The sequence below is a fragment of the Syngnathoides biaculeatus genome, chromosome 3, assembly GCF_019802595.1.
Source record: "Syngnathoides biaculeatus isolate LvHL_M chromosome 3, ASM1980259v1, whole genome shotgun sequence".
In the NCBI taxonomy this organism is placed as follows: Eukaryota; Metazoa; Chordata; class Actinopteri; order Syngnathiformes; family Syngnathidae; genus Syngnathoides; species Syngnathoides biaculeatus.
Genome location: NC_084642.1, coordinates 18758893 through 18777951, shown reverse-complemented (window position 1 = coordinate 18777951; position 19059 = coordinate 18758893). Strand labels below are relative to the sequence as shown.

The window sequence follows — 19059 nt, the reverse complement described above, 5'->3', positions numbered from 1 at the left end:
TAACATGTTGCAGTGATTTTCTTTTTTTTCCGGAAAAAAAAAATGTTCAACCAGCATCCAACTACAGTGTAGACCCTTCAGGTATTATTTTAGATTTTTAAAATGCATTCTGATTTGTGGATTCCAAGTGAATGACAGAAAAGGCTGTGTAGTACCAAGTATACTACTGGTGAAATACATGTTCATCAAAAAGACCAGTGAATAATATCGGAATTATTCAAGAAATATACTATATAAATATAATAACATACTGTATGATAATAATAATAATAATAATAATAAAATATCAAATCTGAAATAAGCAGTGTATACGGAGCTTACTGGACAGAAAATATCGACTAATTGATGCATTCTCCTCAATTCATAATCAAAATCAGGTTTATTGGCCAATTATGCTACAGGACACAAGGAATTTGTCTCTGGTAGTTTGGGCCACTCTAGGATAACAACAAACAGCCACTATGACAAAATATACATACAGGACATTAAAAAAAAGTGTGGAGAGTAATTGAACAATGAAAGTGTCCCAATTAAGAGTGGTGCCTGAAGGCATTCCTCAGTGCTGAGCAATTAGGGTTGGGCATCGAGCCATTTTGGTCCTGATTCTAGTATAGCATGACAATTTCCGGTTCCAAACAATTCTCGATTCCGATTCCTTTTGGGATCTGAATCAAAAATCTTTGCATGGTTTCAATAAAGGGTGTGCAAATTATGAGCATCCATGTGCTTAGGAGCCGGTGGCAAAGACTAAAATGAAAATGTGACTCAGTGTTCTTTATAACTAATACCAATATCAAACCTATGAACGAAAAGGCACTGCGTCTGGAACTAACCCAAATAAATTATCCATCCATCCATTTTCTTACCCGCTTATCTTCACAAGGGTCGCAGGAGTGATGGAGCCTATCCCAGCTGTCAATGGAAAGGAGGCAGGGTACACCCTGAACTGGTTTCCAGCCAATCGCAGGGCACAGAGACAAACAGCCACACACACAATCACACCTAGGGGTAATTTAGTGTGTCCAATTAGTGTTGCATGTTTTTGGGGTGTAGGAGGAAACCGGAGTGCCCAGAGAAAACCCACGCAGGCATTGGGAGAACATGCAAACTCCACAGAGCGGGGGCTGGAATTGAACCCAGGTCCTCAGAACTGTGAGACCAACGCTTTCCAGCTGCACCACCGTGCCACCCCAAATAACTTAATGTTCATTAATGAATGTTTCAGGTCAAAGTTAAATAAAGCATTGTTAAAATAGTTATGTTGGACATTTTTTATGACTTTTTATGATTCCCGTGTGAATCTGGAAATATGCAAAAGTAAGGTATTTTATCATTTTCAACCATTTCCGGGGAAAAATAAATATTTAAGTGTACCCAAAATAGAAGGTAGCTGGAACACTTGGAGAATAGCCTTGCAAACTAGAGCAGTGATTGAAACTCTGAACCTCAGAAATGTGCGGCAAATGTGGTAAAAGCTCGCCCACGATGCTGCCATGTCTGATGATAGCAAATTATGTATATTTTAGCCTGGAAACAAACATCATTTCTGATTATTATTACTGCAATGTTTGGACAAAAATTGGTAAAAAAAAATTGCTTTTGAGGCCCTGATGGCAAATATTATGGAGAGAGGCTATGACAATTAGCTTCTCGAATGCTCTAAATAAATTATTATCAAGATTACGGGCCACAAATGAAAATAAATGACTGTACACGGGAACATGACTGTTTGATCCGACTGGCGCAAAAGCCGGCGACTGAAACGCATATGAGCCCATCGTCTCTGGGAGCAATTAGGATCATGGACGCTTACGATGGATTGTCTTTGTTTACAGTGTTTAAAAAGGAGACTTGTACACACAAATAGTAAAGTAACAGCCAAACGTTACTCCGGAGCAAAGGCTACAAAACGTCAACAATCAAATTGTAATAACGTTTTCCATCTTTACCATGAAATGCTGTCCGCTTTATATGGCGACTCGTACATCTTAGCCAACTGTGACCATTACTATGCTGCAAACTCATCAACAGAGCGCTTTGGATTTCCCCAAATAACTACAAAGAAAAATGGTGAAAACAGAGATTGTATGGATTTTTAATTGGTCTAAAAGTCATGTTGAATGTTTTGAGTTGACCAGGAGAATTTCATGGGTGGAAAATGTACAATTGTAACAGAGAATACATTCTTCAACTCAACGTTCTACTGCTTCAACAGCCTTTTGCTGAAAAGAAAATTTCCAGTCTATATTTTTTGTGCTCTTTCTATAACACTAAATTGCCACGTGATGGCGTTTAAGTACTGAAAGTATGACGTAATACATCTCAACTGAAGGAGTAACATCTTTTTATGTGGAGGAGGAGTTAAATTTAGTCTGGGTTGTTAGTGAAAGTTAAGGAGAGCCTTCCCCCTATGTGCGTACACACAAGCCCTTCAAGTGGATTGTTTTTAATATCAGCTGAAAGCCGAGGAGAACAACTGTATCTCACTCCTTTCTACTAGTGCAGTGAGGACAAAGCAGAAACTAATACATGGAACTCAAACCAAAGATCACGGATATCAAAAAAATGAGCGGATAGCTTTCCATAGTTGCAGTCCGTAGATGTCAACTTTCTTTGAACCCATTTGAACTTTTATTCAATATCAATAATAACATGAAGTTCATGGTCAACATATTAGCGGGCTCCTTTTCCTCATGGGGAAAACAATTCAGTCCACAAGTGGAATGGCTAAACCAGACTATTCATCAATCAAATGATATTTGTATCGCAGCTCTCATAGCTAGAATGCAATCCAAAGAGAAAGCACTTTTAAAAGCCCTTTTTTACATTAACCACATAAGTAGTCGAAAAACTGTCTACTAACATTTTTTTCCAGTACAAGATGATATTTCTACTCATTTCTAGGACAACGGTGGCATACTAGTTGATATCAGGCATAGGGTCCTTTTTGGCCATGCAAGTAAGAAAATTCAATGCACTAGTAAAATGATTGTGATGAACTAGCAGAATGAGCTGTGTCTTAATATTTTTTTTTACACTACTGTACACATTTCTACATGCTAGTTATCCATCTTTAGCATCGAAGGACAATGACATGTCACTAGTGAGACAAAACTGTGCTTTAGTTGACTTTTATTTTTCAACTTCACATCTAGCAGTTTACTACCAATATTAGTAGTGCACAGATTCAATCAACTAGTTATGATGTCAACTTTTGCCACACAGGAAAATTGAGGTTGCACTACAGGTAGTATGCCAAAGTTTAACCTACTAGTGCATAGAAAAGTCATACACTAGTGCAAAAACATTATTAGAAAGAAAGGTTCTACAAGTGCAGCCTTGTCTTTCTCCTAATGTGCTAAAATGTCTTAGTAGTGAGGACTAGGCGTGTACTAGTACATGGACCTTGAACTGGATATTAAGGATATAGAATAAAATGCTCAAACTGCTTACCATATTACTGAAGCATATTTTCTAGAACATTTTGGCTTGATGCTGAGGTGTACATAATAAATCAAACTTGCATGTGTTGTAAAACTGAAGTCATATAGGGTAATAAGGTAATAACACAAAGTGCAGAATTCTGCATCAGGTAGCATGCCTAAGGTGTGGAAGTTGGTGTGAAACGGGAAAGTTGTGCATATGAGACATCACAGTTTTCTGTGGGAAAAAAATAAGTCACGTAAGCTACTGCATTAAAAGGTTCTGACAGCAGCGGTGGATCCCTGAGCTCTGGGTTAGAAGAGAGCCTTCCACGGTGCCCAAATGACACTAACCTCTCTGTCCCCTTCCGACAAATTGCTAGTACCACACAGCTAATTGTCTGCTGAGATGCTTTGTAGTCTGAAGGTCAGCTCGAGGTTAGGCCTTAAACTCACCGCTGAGGTCGAAGCAGGCTGATTGGGAAGGAATGAAACACTCCCGTCGATAGAGAAATACATTACGCTTTCCATTTTCGCTAATTTACTCCGTAGCCGTAGTTTGATGTGAACTGATGAGAATCAGCGGAATTTTAAGTTTAATCATATGACTCGATCATCTGAATGCGAGTAATGGTGGAGGCCAGCTGAGAGATGCTTATCTGACAAAAGTGGAACAGGACTGGAGAAGCGAGGCCAACAATTCAGATGATGTGCTGTAGATTTTTTTTTCCCCAAAAAACAAACACAAGCCATTTAGTTCATATTTTTCTGTCCTCATATCACATTTGACTGCATCATACAACATAGATACTAATAATAAGAGTTTAAGGTACACAAAAACTTTTTTTTTTTCCTCTCTTTTTGTCTTTGGAATGTTCACCATACCAGCAATAAAAAAAAAAAAAAAAACAATCTCGAGTTGGTTTGTTTTTATAGTTGTGCCATTGTTGTTCCTATAAATAGGGCCTGACCAATACAGATTTTTTTAAGGCTGATTCTGTTATTTGGCCAAAAAAAGAAAAAAAAATCCGATAAATAAGGGCGACCCAGAGGACAACTAGTGAGCACATCTGCCTCACAGTTCTAAGAACTGGGGTTCAAATCTAACCTCGCCTACTTGGAGTTCGCATGTTCTCGAGGTGCCTGTGTGGGTTTTCTCCAGGTACCCTCCTTTCCTTCCACATCCCAAAAACGTGTGGTAGGTAGACTGAACACTCTAAATTGCCTGCAGGTGTGTGTGTGAGTGCAAATGTTTTTTTCTATGTGCCCTGCGATTGGCTGGCTACCAATTCAGGGTGTGCCGCACCGCTCGTCCAAAGATGGATGGGATTGGGTCCAGCATCCCCACAACCCTAGTGAGGTTAAGGGTGACAGAAAATGGATGGATGAATAATTGGACTATTAATTTGGGGGAACTGCCCTGTAGTGCTGAGGATCAAGGTTTGAATCCGGCCTCTCCTTTGAGGAGTTTGCAGGTTCTCCTCGAATCTCCCGCATTCCAAAAACATGCATGGTCGGCGAATTGAACAATATCAATTGTCCATAGCTGTGAATGTGAGTGAGAATGGTTGTGTGTTTCTATGTGCCCTGTGATTGGCTGTCAACCACTTCAAAGTGTACCCCACTTTTCGCCCGGAGGTAGCTGAGATAAGCTCCAACACATCACTGACCCTAGATAGGATATGTTATCCCTAACATGCGTAATATATTTTAAAAATATAACAATAATAATAATAAGAGACAGCTGATAAAGCGTTGGCCTCACAGTTCTGAGGTCCCGGGTTCAATCCCGGACCCGCCTGTGTGTAGTTTGCATATTCTCCCCGTGCCTGCATGGGTTTCCTCCGGGTTCTCCGGTCTCCTCCCACATCCCAAAAACATGCAACATTTATTGTACTCTCTAAATTGCCCCAAGGTGTGATTGTGAGTCCGACTGTTGTCTCTCCATGTGCCCTGCGATTGGCTGGCAACCAGTTCGGGGTGTAACCAGCCTCTTGCGCGTTGACAGCTGGGATAGGATAAGTGGCAAAGAAAATGGATGGATGGATAACAATAATATATGGTATAATATTGCCAAATTACAACATTTTAGGAGAGGGAAAGTACAACTTTATTTTTGTCTAGGAAAAACATGCTACTTCATTTTCACAGTTTCAGACTTTTTCTTTAGCTCGTATTAATATTGTTTTTTTTGACCAGGTGTCATTTTAAAGCAGCGTGTACTTGACATCATCACGGCACAGGCCAGAAATACTTTGAATAAGAGCGCACAGTGTTTACAGTCCAGGCCAATCACAGTTAAGCTTCATAACTCCAGCCTTTTTCCGACGGCTCCTGGTCAGCCAGGGGTCACACTCACAAACAAGTGCGCGCACACACACACACACACACACACATTGCTGAATTTGTATTTTTTTTTGTATGTTAAAAAAAAGGGGGGAAGAATCAAAAAAGTCAAAGTCACATAAATGTCAGCTTTTGTGCATTACACAAGCCTCTCTCACCACCTTAACACATTTTACTTATGTTTTTCATACACATTTTCTTTCACTGGTGAAAGAGACTCACACAGAAACTTGTTGCAAGCTTAAATTTTTGCGAGTTTAAAATTGAATTATTTTAAGTGTGTCACTGTGCTACAAAATACATGCGCAATAATGCCTTGAGACACAAGTAACCCATCTTCCAAGTTTTTACAGACACGAGCCATTGGATTTTCAAACAAAAATTTTGAGATACGAGCACTGGGTAGTAGGCTTACGCTTCTTGTTAAAATGTACTTTCCAGGTACTAAACAGAGAATTATGACTTGTAAATTTAAAACAAACACATAACTATCTTTAATCGGCTAGCTAAATGCTAATACACAAAACACCATGGACAGGCTAATGAATAGCAGAGGTGTTGTGTGTTTTTCAAACGTTAAATTGATGTCCACATATTATAGACGTTATATTATTTTGGAGATGATTGATTGATCTTTTTTTACCCTTATGTAAAGAATTTTAGGCCAGTCCTTTGTGATACATCTGGAAATAAAAATAAACAATATTGAAAAATACAAATATTTTGTTTCTGCGCTCAGTCTCCTCTCGAGTAAAATGTGTTATTTCCTCGCAGTACTGTATTTTTTTCAGAACTCCTGCTCAGCATGGATAACAACATAACCTCCTTGGCAGACGTAATAACAAATATGGCCGTATGTGCTGGATATATCTCCCCAGCTTCCCTGCGAGATGTGTTGAGTGGTGTTCTAATCAAAAATCAATGCGCACATTTGAGTGGGGCCACGAGGCTTCCGCAAAGGGGTTATGTAATCTGATGATATCAATCATAACGCCGTTGGAGGCAATCCACCTGACTTTCACTGCGATGGGGGTCATCGCTTGAGTGGCGAGAGGGGAGGCCTCCATCAATTACCGCTTATTATAGAGGTGGACCAACTGTCATAGAGTTGTGTCGACCGCAGCTTCGATAAATAATATTAACGGCAGCGGACTCATCAATCAATAAGAGCAGAGTTGTGTTCCCGCAGCCTAAATGGCGGCTTCCACCGCTCACCAGCCTCGATCAATGATCCTGGCTCCTGTCGACTGAGGGGGGCTGGGGAGGGGGATCTAGCTTTGGGGGTTCTCAGTCTGCCTTGGCTTGCTACTGCACTTTTTTTTTAAATCCAATTACTAGACACTGAGTTTCTGTTGTCATCTAATGTATCCATCTACTTTATATTTATACTGGAACAATCTACAGCATCTATCCATCTACCTGTCTATCCATCTACTTACTATCAATCCATCCATCTACCTACCTACCCACCCATCCATATGAATTGAATGGACTTCTGCCAAGTCTTATGCAAATAAGTTGTGTGGTTTAATGTATTCCAACATTATGTCCCGTCTTCACACCTGATGACGGGAACAGTGGTGAATTGAGGACAGTGTTTTCAAAGTGGAGTTTTTAGTCCAATAAAATGATAAGTTTCCTTCGCAAATCTGTTGAAAACAAAGGTGGCAGTTGTCTGAACACATTCCTTTCTGATAATTATAATAATCGCTATTTGTTTTTTTAATATAATTTTGCGAGCGTTATGATTAAAAATGTCAACAGTCTGATGTCAGAAAGTTTGAAAATGTGAATAAATGTCCGTTTGTCCAGACAAAACACGTTATTTTTTTTTTTTGTAATTAGAGTTTTTCAAACAGCTAGATTTCGGTTCATCTAAAAGGCAGCAATTTACGCGCATGATAGGTGGACAATCTATAGTTGACCCTATACATCATAGGTGTCAAACTCAAGGCCTGGGGGCCGGATGCGGCCCACCACATCATTTCATATGGCCTGCGAACGCAAATCAGTGTTCGTCAACTTCTGTGATTTTTGCTAAAGTCTGTACTGAAATCCCAGATTGTCATACTAATAAACAATAATGTTGAGATACTGCATTTTATTGTTGTCAAACCCCTTTTCTACAGTAAACTATAATCCCTGTCTTCTGATTTCAAAACTAGTTATCCCTAAATGTGATACACGTACAGATAATCAACCCAAAATTTGAGCATTTAACAGAGCATTATACAATACAAAACAAGAGCGAGAACAAAGCTGCAGTCTTGATAATGTACTATCACAGAAATCTGGTTTGGCGGCGAAGACTCACTACTGTTAGTTGCGATATCGTTATGTGTACAGTGTGCTGTGATGATCCTCTTCACAGCTGCACAGTAAGCATGCCAACCAATTGAACCACAGAGAGGGCGTGTCATGGGAGAAAATGGCACAATGGCATTTTTCTGTCTCATGTAATTAGCAATCAGAATGCAAAGAAATATGAATTAGTCCCACGGTGGCCCGTCGACCTGAGATCACTCCATCCCCAGATGGATCGGCCTTGTCGTGAGTGAATCATTCACCCGGGGAACACGTTCTATTAGACCCTAGCAACCACTCAAAGGCTAAATGATTCAGGCGACCTTTGACTCTGACTCTGATGCTTTACCACCACATGTCATTGCGAGATATGAAAACACTCCCAGGTGTGGAACTGTGTTACACATGTCACCGGGCATTTATCAGAGGATAAAAACCAACTGATTGAAGCTGTTAAAGCGTCTCTCAGACAGAATGCTTTCAGTTTCAGCTCTCATTCTGGGTAGAAAATAAAAGCTTGTTCACAAAATATTGTAAAAATTGTTCAAGTGCAGTGTCACAAATCAAATGGTCTTTCCCTCACTAATTATGTGGAAAGGCAGTGCCATGCCAAGTCATAGTGCTAAAGGAATTGAGCAGCAGTATGCTGAGTAATATATCATAGCACTAAAATAAAAATAATGCCCACTTGCTGGTGTGATTCCATCGGAGCAACTGTCAATCCATTTTCTGTACCCAACCAGACCATTTTGTGAGTGATATGATCTGGAAGTACTACATGAATTAACAGCATAAGGAAAGGAAAGTGTAACAACAGTACAAGTATAACAAAAAACACCAGTACAAGAACAGTACAAATTAAACTAGTGCCAAGCCAATTAATCTGCCTTCTAATTTTATGGGCAAAGATCAGTCAGCTTTTTGTCTGTTTGTTTTTTTCTTGTATCCGATGTGACTGCAGTGTGGACACCAGGTCGCGCTCATCCAAGCCATGCAACCAATATCACAGTTGTTCAACAAGTCAGATTGTAGTGAAAAGCAATGACAGAAAAAGAAGCATAAATAGTCAGTGGAAAAGGAGATGACTGGCATTACACTTCAAACTTCAAACATGCCCTTGTGTCCATGTGTCTTTCTGTCTGTCTGTCTGTGTGTGTGACACTTCATGGACACAGACAGATAGTTCACATTGGAAGCATTTGTTTTTGTAATGTGAACAACGACAGAATAAAATCATTTTTAACAAAACCTGTGAATTAGGCGTTATATGTAGTGTGAATGTCGGTTTAGGTGTAGGGTCATCTTCGAATGTTGTGTCGATAGATCTATTTACATCCCGTGCCAACGGCTCAACTTGCGCCAAACCACATTGCTCAATTTGCGCCATGGCTTCGATATTAAATTTATTATCCCCTCGGTGATTATTGTACACTTTTATGGTGGTTATAATATCCAATTTTGCAGCTCATAGGTATCCTAACTAGTAAGTTTCTTTCGGCTTTTCCTGTTCGTGGTCACCACAGTGTGACATCTCAGATGGACGCTCATATTTGTCTGGCACAGACTTTACGCCGGATGCCCTTCCTGACGCAACCCCTCTTGGGGAGTGGAGGCCCCAGTGAGATATGAACTCATGACCCCTGGTTTACCAAAACCAATGCTCTAACCCAGTGATTTCCAACCTTTATAGAGCCAAGGCACATATTTTACAATTGAAAAATCCCACGGCACACCAACAAAAGTAAATGTGACCAAAAATGGATAGATTAATTACGCTATGAACTTCCTGCCATCTAATAGAAGAGGATTTTTTTGTTCTGTCTGTTATTTTGCCTCACTGGCATAAATAGATGAATAAAGATTCATTATTTCTTGGAAATAAATGTTTGTTTTTTTTATCAATTACATCAAATTGGATAACTTCCCATGGCACACATGAAGAGTGTTCACGGCACACAAGTGTACCCCGCCACACTGTTTGGGAATCACTGCTCTAACCACTGAGCTATGGGGGCTTCACTGATCCTAACGGATGTGTAAAAATACATAAAAATGGTGTACTTTGCTATACATACAACATTCATGAACTTTCTGACCGATTAAATTTCCTTTCATGAGTAAAAAACTTACGTGATCATCTAACCATTTTTACCAGTCTCCCCTATCTCCCAAACATGTGGTTATACAGTACCGCAGGTGTGCTTACATTAGGACTTTGAGTTGATGGTGCATCGGCTACACCTTGAAAGTGGCTCTGGAACTTCCAACAGCGGGGTAGATAGATGTGCAGAACGTCTTGCTCACATACACATCTTCAGAAGTCCACAACTCCCAAAGTGTGTTCTTGGTTGTGCACTTTCACACTGCAAGCACAAAGAGCCAAAATTCAATTGATTTGTTTTGTGTTTTCGCCTAACGGCTACCACCTAGCAGGCTGTATGTTTAATACGTTGTATAAAGACAAGGGCGAGCTGAGCGATGATACTGTTGAGGCTGCACTGTTGGTGCTATGCATCACTGAATCCAAAGACAACTTGCAAATATGATGATAACACATCCCCCACAGTGCATTTCCTCTCATTGTCTTATTGCACGTGTGGGCAATCTTGCAGATAGACTCGCATTGATTTGTTTAATGATCTTCAATCCCTCCAACGTGATTCCCTCATTCCCTAACGGTCTACCTGCAAACACTGGGTGTCTTAATGCACGAACTCCCCACCGCCTCTTTAGCACAACCTTGCCGGACACAGTAAAGCTGTTGAATATGAACATTATGAGCTTGGGCTTCAAAACGTAATGCTTCACAAATCAGCTGCTATGGATTTTCTGCTGCCCTTATCGACTGCTGCTGGAAGTGGGTGATGATTTCCAGCTTTCAGATGTACTTCCTTGCCTAATTCATATCAGTCAGATGGAGAACAAATAAAAATACAAACCTAATGGTGACTCAGACCCAGTCAAGATTTTTTTGTTTTTATCAAAAACAAGTGTAGAATTTCAAAGAAATCATAATGGAAAAACTTGTCCCAAGAAATATTCATATCTATGACACTAATAATAAGGGAACAAAGTTGTATTTTTGTATCCATACAATTACAACATAAAATGGTATAATTTCCAAGACAAATAGATATATCACAAGAAGGATATATTTAAAAAAAAGATTTTAACAGTAAGAATGAAATCCGATTTTTTTCATTACAAACTGGATTTTTTTTTCCAACAACTTTTACATTTTTTTAAGTATTTTTGAGAAAGCATAATTTTTCAATAAAATGTTACATTACAGATTAGTACTTCTGCTTGAAAAAACTCATAACAATTTGGGAATAAAGTTTTGTATTTTCAGAGAAAAACTACCGCGAGTAAATGCTAACTGCTTCTTATGTTGATGGTTTACAGTGTGATCAGCGTCTGGTCCACACGTGGCCAAAATCACTCGGGGTCCTTATCCACAGGAGAGACCTAAACATGACAGCAGAAAGAAACATTGCGTTGTTCTCCACCTCGCATGATTAATGAGTTCCAATTAGGACGTGGACGCTGAGTTTCATGGCTTTCTGCGGCCCACGCCGCCTACGAGTGGCATTAATCTTCCTCAGGAATACTTCAAACCTGCCCACTAACACCACCCAAAACCAGGAAAAGTCACTTCAATGTCCAGCTAGCTTAATGCTTGTTTTAAAGTTGATTGTTTCGCCGTGTTAATAATGTGCTTCTTTTTTTAAACTCCAAACGTTAACAATATTTACCCTGGATTTTTTTTTTTTTTTTTTTTTTTTACACATCCATTCCCTTTTTTCACTACAGACTAACCCCTGTTACTGTTTCATTCTAAAATTTCATCACGGAAATTGGAGAGTTGAACAGGGGAGGGGTGTCCAACTCTCCTGGGGCTCAAAGTAAGTGGGTAGTGGTCCCAGTTAGCGAGAGTCAGGCACACCGAGACGAGCGAAAGCCTGCCCAGATTCCACCTGCAACCACAGTACGGCTATTAATCTGAATGAAAGTAAATCGTGAACCAAAAAGGAAAAGAAATCTGGGAAAAAAGCTGCAGACACAATGTGCCAATGTGCTCTCCTTTTCAAGTGCACTCAAGTGTCCTTATTTTCGGGCATTTCAAGCAGTCTAGGCTCAAATGTTACAAAGACCAAAGGTGGCATGAATATAAGACCCACCATCAAAGAACAACAATGGATCAGAACGAGAGTCTCCTGTATTTAACTTCTTAAAATATTGAGACTCTCCCTTTGGAAAGGGAACTAAGGGCAGCAAGAAAAAGCACTGTAGCTTGCAGAGAATCTGAAGTTGCAGTCCAGTCAGTTCCCTCACAATCAGCTTTTGTGTTGCAAGGACAGAATAGGTGCTAGGGTGGGAAGTACATCATATCGTGGTCGTACTGCAGATGGTTCAGCTTGGAGAGGAAATGGGATCTTTACACCCAATTTGAGGTGAAGTGACTGAGTTTACATGTAGGTTATCCCATGACCCCGCCGTAATGACTTCCAGACTGCAGGTGGTCTGGCTCATTTGAGTTTCAAGTGACTGGCCTCCCGTTAAGAAGACAATCTGCTGACAATCTTTAAAGTCTCATTCAGATCATGAATGAAAGAGATTCTATGTTTATCAAAGAAGATCATGTTTACGTCGACATACGTATGCCTACATCGTTCATAATTAAACCATGAGATGGAAGTCGGGTGAGTGGGGAGTTCTTCTTGTACTGTCTGAAGAAGGGAGGTAAAAAACAGCTGTTCACACAGACCATGAGGACACAAAGCAATAAACCATGAGCTCATCCATCCATTCATCTATCGATACATTTTCTGTACCACTCCTCCTCAGTAGGGTCACGGACATTCTGGAGCCTAACCCAGCTATCTTCGGGCGAGAGGAGGGTTACACGAACTGGTCACTAGCCAATCGCAAACCATGAAGTCAGTCCACATTAATTCAATTACTGTATATCTAGTAGCCCAATATGCACGTCGGCTGCAGACAAATGAATGAGTAGTTATATTACACATGATAGAATTTGTCAAATACAGTATTGTTTTTTTTAAATAACTTTTTTGTTTTTGGGTGCTCTTAAAATTACAAATTAGACTCCAGCACTCCTGCAACCCTTGTGAGGATTAGCAGCTTGGAAAATGGATGGATGGAGAAAAACATAAAAGTAAAAAATGAAAAAAATTATGCTACTCCTGCTACTAGCAGAGAAAAGCAAATTTATTTATACAGCACATTTCGTACACAAGGTAACAAGTATAATTAAAACAACATCCACTGCAAGAAATACCATTTAGAATAGAAATACTCTGAAAAGCATGAAAAAAAAAATGACTTCTGTTGGCAGCATATTCTATTTGTGTGCAGCATCCATCCATTTTCCAAGCCACTTATCCTCACAGGAGTCGAGGGAGTGCTGGAGTCTATCCCAGCCTTCGGGCAAAAAGCGGACTGCATCACGTTGAACTGCACACCAGTCAATCACAGGGCACATATAGACACTGCCACCGAGTGGGCACTAAACTCACATTCTTTGCACCAAAGTCAGGTGGGTGTACCACTACACCATCAGTGGCTCGTTATTTGTATGCAGCATAATAGGATATATAACTGTGTGTCATCTGCATAACTGTGATTGTAAAAATTAAAGTTCTGTAGCATATATAGGCTGAACAAGAGAACTGACCCCTGAAGGACCCTATAGATCATTGCCATTTGGGGAAATAAAGCCCTTCCACAGGTTACATAGTAAAGTTCTTTTCCTCTAGGTAGAAATTCAACCATTTGAGGAGGATTCCATTTGGTATACATTTCCAACCTGTTCAGGAGTATATTATGATATACCACATCAAAAGCCACACTGAGATCCAACAAGACCAGTCACTCCCAGTGACAATCACTACCATGTTTACACAATCATGTGTTTAAAAGTGAAATCCGCTTGTGTCCCAAGGAAGCCACACGTTATCTGGTAGAAATCTTGGAAAATGTCTATTCTGAAGTACTTTCCTGCAGGCCCAATTTCAGTCAACTCTCCATGTTTTACCGTTTTTGAAATGGATTTGAATCATAAGTATTACAAGTTTATAAACGGGTGGTATTTGAGTGTTTTTCTTGTCTTTCAAAATAAATTGTGATGGTAAACAGTGACAAAAAAACAAAAGGGAAACACCATAGTGTCCATATTTGTAGTTACGCTTTCCTGCGACTTAGATTGATGCCCCTCGTGCTGACAGCGCTGAATCATGACTCAAGAAGCAGGCCCCACCAGCAGCTCTGGAATGTCTGATAAAATGATATTAATTCCACACATTAATGAGATTAATGAAGGTGAGCTTTTTCCCTTCCATTTTTTTTTTTTTGTCTGGCCCTGAAATAATAACACAAAGGTAATTATAGGGCATCCATCAATCTGCTGCCGGACATTCTAATTATCTGAGCGTTTTCTGAAGTGCTCTCACTTCTCCCAGAGCCCATTTGTATTGCTGTGATATGTTATTTTTTCATTAATGGAAACTCCCTGGCCGCGAGTTACAGTGGCGGTGCGATGATGGAGCGGCAAGCAGATTGAGAGATCCAAAATGTGCGTGATGGATGAAAATGTCAGGCCGCTAAGAGGTACGCATCATCGACTCGTCACCGCGCATCTTGGCGAAGCACTCCGCTACTTACGAGGGGAATAATGAGGAAGCTGACAGCACACCCCCAAGGATAATCGATAGCCTCCAAATGATTAATCAACTGTGCTAATTGAACAAAGAATATCTTCTTGATTTAGTCACTAGGTTTGACTTGAAAAGATGTCATGAGGTTCCGCATGTCATGAGGTTTCCTAATAAAAGCACCAAACCTCGTACAATGAACCCTGCACATTTATGATTCCGGATTCAAGGATCTCTCTATTCACAGATTTTTTGGGGGGTGGAGGACCTATCCGCTGTTATTTGCTGAAAAACTCACCTATGAAAACTGTATAAATTATGGCGTTGGCTCGTACTGGTGGCATTTTGGTGCAAAGCAACTATGATGAACTCAGGGGAGGACCATAATTTAGTCAGGCAATAGCTTTGGATAGACTATAACAGATTTTTAAGCAAACATTATGACTTTGAGTATCCTATAAAGGTAAGTAAGAATTTAGACTTACAGTAGAGTATCACTTTTAATTTTAGGGGAAAAAAATAGCTTCATGAATGCAGCAAATGATACAAAATAATTTGGCTTCACACACATGATTTGGTTATCTTGAATTGCTCATTTACTCTCAACACGTGTGCACTGTTTAGCAAGTATCATAAAAATATCAGCTCACACCAACATTATAACATGACAGAAATCATGGGTAAATAATTAATGATGAATTGATAAATCATTGTCTTCACACACACCAAAACCTTAAAGCATAGTTCGACAGAATGCATGCACATTTACGTACAACCGTTAGTGCTGTAGGGGCACAGGTCATAAACTGACGAAGCCTGAGATAGAGAAAATCATTTCTACACTCACATTATCACTTATGTACAATTTATATTTTGCACTGAATTTAACACACGTTTTTGGAATGTCAGGTTCAACAAATACAGGGAGAATATGCAATCTCCACGTCAAGAAGGCCGGAACTGAGATTCAAATCCCGGACCTCCTAACTGTAAGGCAGACATGCAAACCACTCGGTGCTGTGTTCAATATATCCAATGGGGAAAATGGTTTCCAAACTGCAGGTATAACCGTGTCAATGAATAATGTTCGACAATGGAGGCTTCACAAAGTATTCCCTAAATTGCTTAACAAGAATGTAGATATACACGATTTAAATCATGTGACACACAGGTTTAGAACATGGTTTCTTTGTTTGCACTATGGTCGACTCAGGTTTACATTTTGCTTTGTCCGACAAACACTCTCCCAGACTTCAAGTCATGCCACATCCTCAACTTCAACTACAAAAAACTCATTAAAATTTGAAACTAGTCGTGCCACTCCAAGTGACTTGTAAAAGGCTGTTAAAGGCCCATGTGTTTTTATAAACTCAAACTCAGCCACTTACCCAACCTGAGGTCTCTTGTCTTTGTTTTTGAATGGATTAAAAGAGAAATAAACAGCATAAAACATGATGTCAGACTGTCGGGATCCGAGGCCCTCTCGGGTGCCCGCCAAGCTCAACTATTTCCAGTCGCTCTTAATGGCTTTGAAGTTAATCAACTTTTGACTAAGACACAAGCCGTGTTGCCAAGAAGTGATTCTTTGCTTCAATGCCCAAGCCGGTCTTCAATCAGGATTTATTTATCTATAGATTAAAAACGGATATAGGTTCACTGAATGTGGTTGTGGTTTTTATCGACTTGTGTTCAGATACCTCTCTTCATTGCCCTCATATGCCCAAAAGAAAGGAAGCAAGTAACACCTTTTGAGTGATTTTATATATAATTGCAGCAGTCAAACGGAGACTGTGGACATAACATCCAAAGCTAATGCACAGCACCAGGCCAAACTAACGCGGGCATGTGTGTTTGATTTTTATATTTATAGCTGTATATCGTCCCCACTGTGGCCAAGTGGAGATGGTTTAAAATAATACACTGTAGTGCAGGAACAGAGTTAAACATGTTAGTTTGATTTTGGTATTTCTACCCACGTATCCTAAGAAGAATGGAGACCTGGTGATTTCATTCAACAGGGCGGTGAGAAAACGTATTCTTGTGGAAACTATAAAGTGCAGTAAAGGAGTGAAGCGCTCGGAGATATATGGCACAGCAACAGAGTAACTCAATGTGAGCATGCTGCTTATCCTCAAATTCTACAATGACACACCATTTCATTTAAGAGGAGCATTAGTTCAGTGAGAAAATTGAACACTTGCACCTTGGACTGGTTGCCAACCATTTCCAGGGCACAAAGAGACGGACAACAATCGCACTCACAATCACACCTAAGGGCAATTTTCAATGAATGCATGTTTTTGGGAAGTGGGAGGAAAATGGAGTGCCCGGAGAAAACCCACCCAGGCATGGGGAGATCATGCAAACTCCACACAGGCAGGGCTGGGATTTGAACCCCGGTTCTCAGAACTGTGTGGTCAACGCTCTAACCAGTTGTCAGCCAAAACCTACTTTGACAGCAAATGTATTTGAGGAAAGCAAGACAATTGACTGCTACACCCAAGTAGAGATTGTGATATTTAAGAAAGTGGAGCCAAGGTTCGGTAACAGAGTAAACTAACTTAACTATGCATGTTTCATTGTGTCATGGCCGACTGGTTAGCACATCTAAGGACCCAGCCAGCTTTAAATCTGGCCTCCCATGTGTGGAATTTGCATGTTCTCTCTGTGCCTGCATGGGTTTTTTTGTCAGTATTGTGGTTTCCTCCCGTATCCCAAAAACATGCATGGTAGACTAACTGAAGACTGAATGTGCGTGCGAATGGTTGTTTGCTTATACAGTATGTGGCCTGTGATTGGCTGCCCACATCTCACGCACGGTAGGCTAGGATGGGTTCCAGGATAGCCATTATGATTTTTTCATTTGTAGTCACTTAACTTCAAATGCTAAAAAGATACCGTAATTTTATTCCCAAGGTGATTGGGGTCAGCAGGAAACCAGATTACTACAGCCAAGTGGAGACTTGGGACCATAAGAGAGCACCATGCAGAGTGAAGTCACAGTGGCAGGATTTAAAACAAAAAATGATGTACTGATGATTTTATAATTTTGTCATTTTTAGCAGTATACCCACAAAAGTAAGAAATGAAAAAACAGCAATTTTATTTAAGAGAGCCACTGGGAAACCTGTGGCCACAGCCAAGTGGAGACTGTGGAGTAAAACATGGCAGCATCCAGAATTGCATCGCTCTTGGTTTCAGCTCCCTAATCAATCATATTTTTTCCCTTTTTGTTTCTCCAAAATAAATCAGTCTTCCTCATGAATGGTTTTGAATATAGCAACAGTAGGCCAGAGAGGAATCATACTCAAAGACATAATTCCTTTTAAAAAGGGAAAGTAATAACCCGGCACGGATGATGTCATAGTTAAGTGTTTTCGCTTGTATTTACACATGCACCCAGGTTGTCAGGCCTCCTGCTCGTGTCTGAGAAATGGAAACAACACTTCCTGACACTAATGCATCGCTGAAAATATGCGAAACAAACGGCGCTCAGCAACATTACAAACGCTCCGTTTGACACTGACACAGCATCGCCTCTTTGGCTCAATGCAAATATTCTTGATAGGAGGGGAGAATGGGCTCATGAAAAGAAAGGGACATTAATGACATTAAACACTTCATTCATCACATGTTTAATTCATAATACAGTAATGGTCCCCCCCTCCCAATCCTGTTTGAAGGAGTTTCCTTTGTGGCAAATGACCCACTCAAAATGGATTTAATCCAAATCTACGCTGTCAAAACACTGCTCTTACTGCATTGCAAACTGTTAATCGCCAAGCATTTCAATTTTGTCACATGAATAAGCCTCCATTTATCTTTTTCCTTTTTTTTCTAATTACTCTCTTAGCTAAGATTTTCCAGTTTGGTTGTAGTTGGTCGCATGACACATTTGGACACGTTGAACGTGGACACGCTTCATCAGTGCTGTGAACTTGACACGGTGCTTCCCCTCCACAAGCTGCCGACAACATTACTTCCCAGACAAGTTCAGCTGTACCAACTTTGAGCGTTCGGGCAAAGGAGGCGAATTTGCAAATGCCCGCGTCATCCACAGCATCTACAGATTTGCATCTTTCTGTAATCACGCCACAAACACCCAAAACACATCCGGTGGGTCAGAACATTAGACTACTGTGTTTAGGTACCATAAGTGTGAAAATTTGGACATTCATGCGGCACAATTACGTATATGTGTTCTTTTTTTTGGGGGGGTGGGGGTGGATTCTTCTCAGATTTGCTTTTTTTTCCTCATGAGAAAATAACTTTCTTGAAAAAAAAATGTTTATGCATGTCAAATGATGACTATT

At 40.1% G+C, this 19059-nt stretch overlaps 1 long non-coding RNA gene across 1 annotated transcript in view; it reads right to left on the bottom strand.

Annotated features, from left to right (window-relative positions):
* LOC133498142 (uncharacterized) overlaps window positions 1-19059 on the bottom strand; it is a 79382-nt gene that overhangs the window by 42993 nt on the left and 17330 nt on the right. Inside the window, exon 2 of the long non-coding RNA XR_009794215.1 lies at window positions 10279-10435. This is a non-coding gene — a long non-coding RNA (uncharacterized LOC133498142). The remainder of the gene's footprint in view (window positions 1-10278; window positions 10436-19059) is intronic.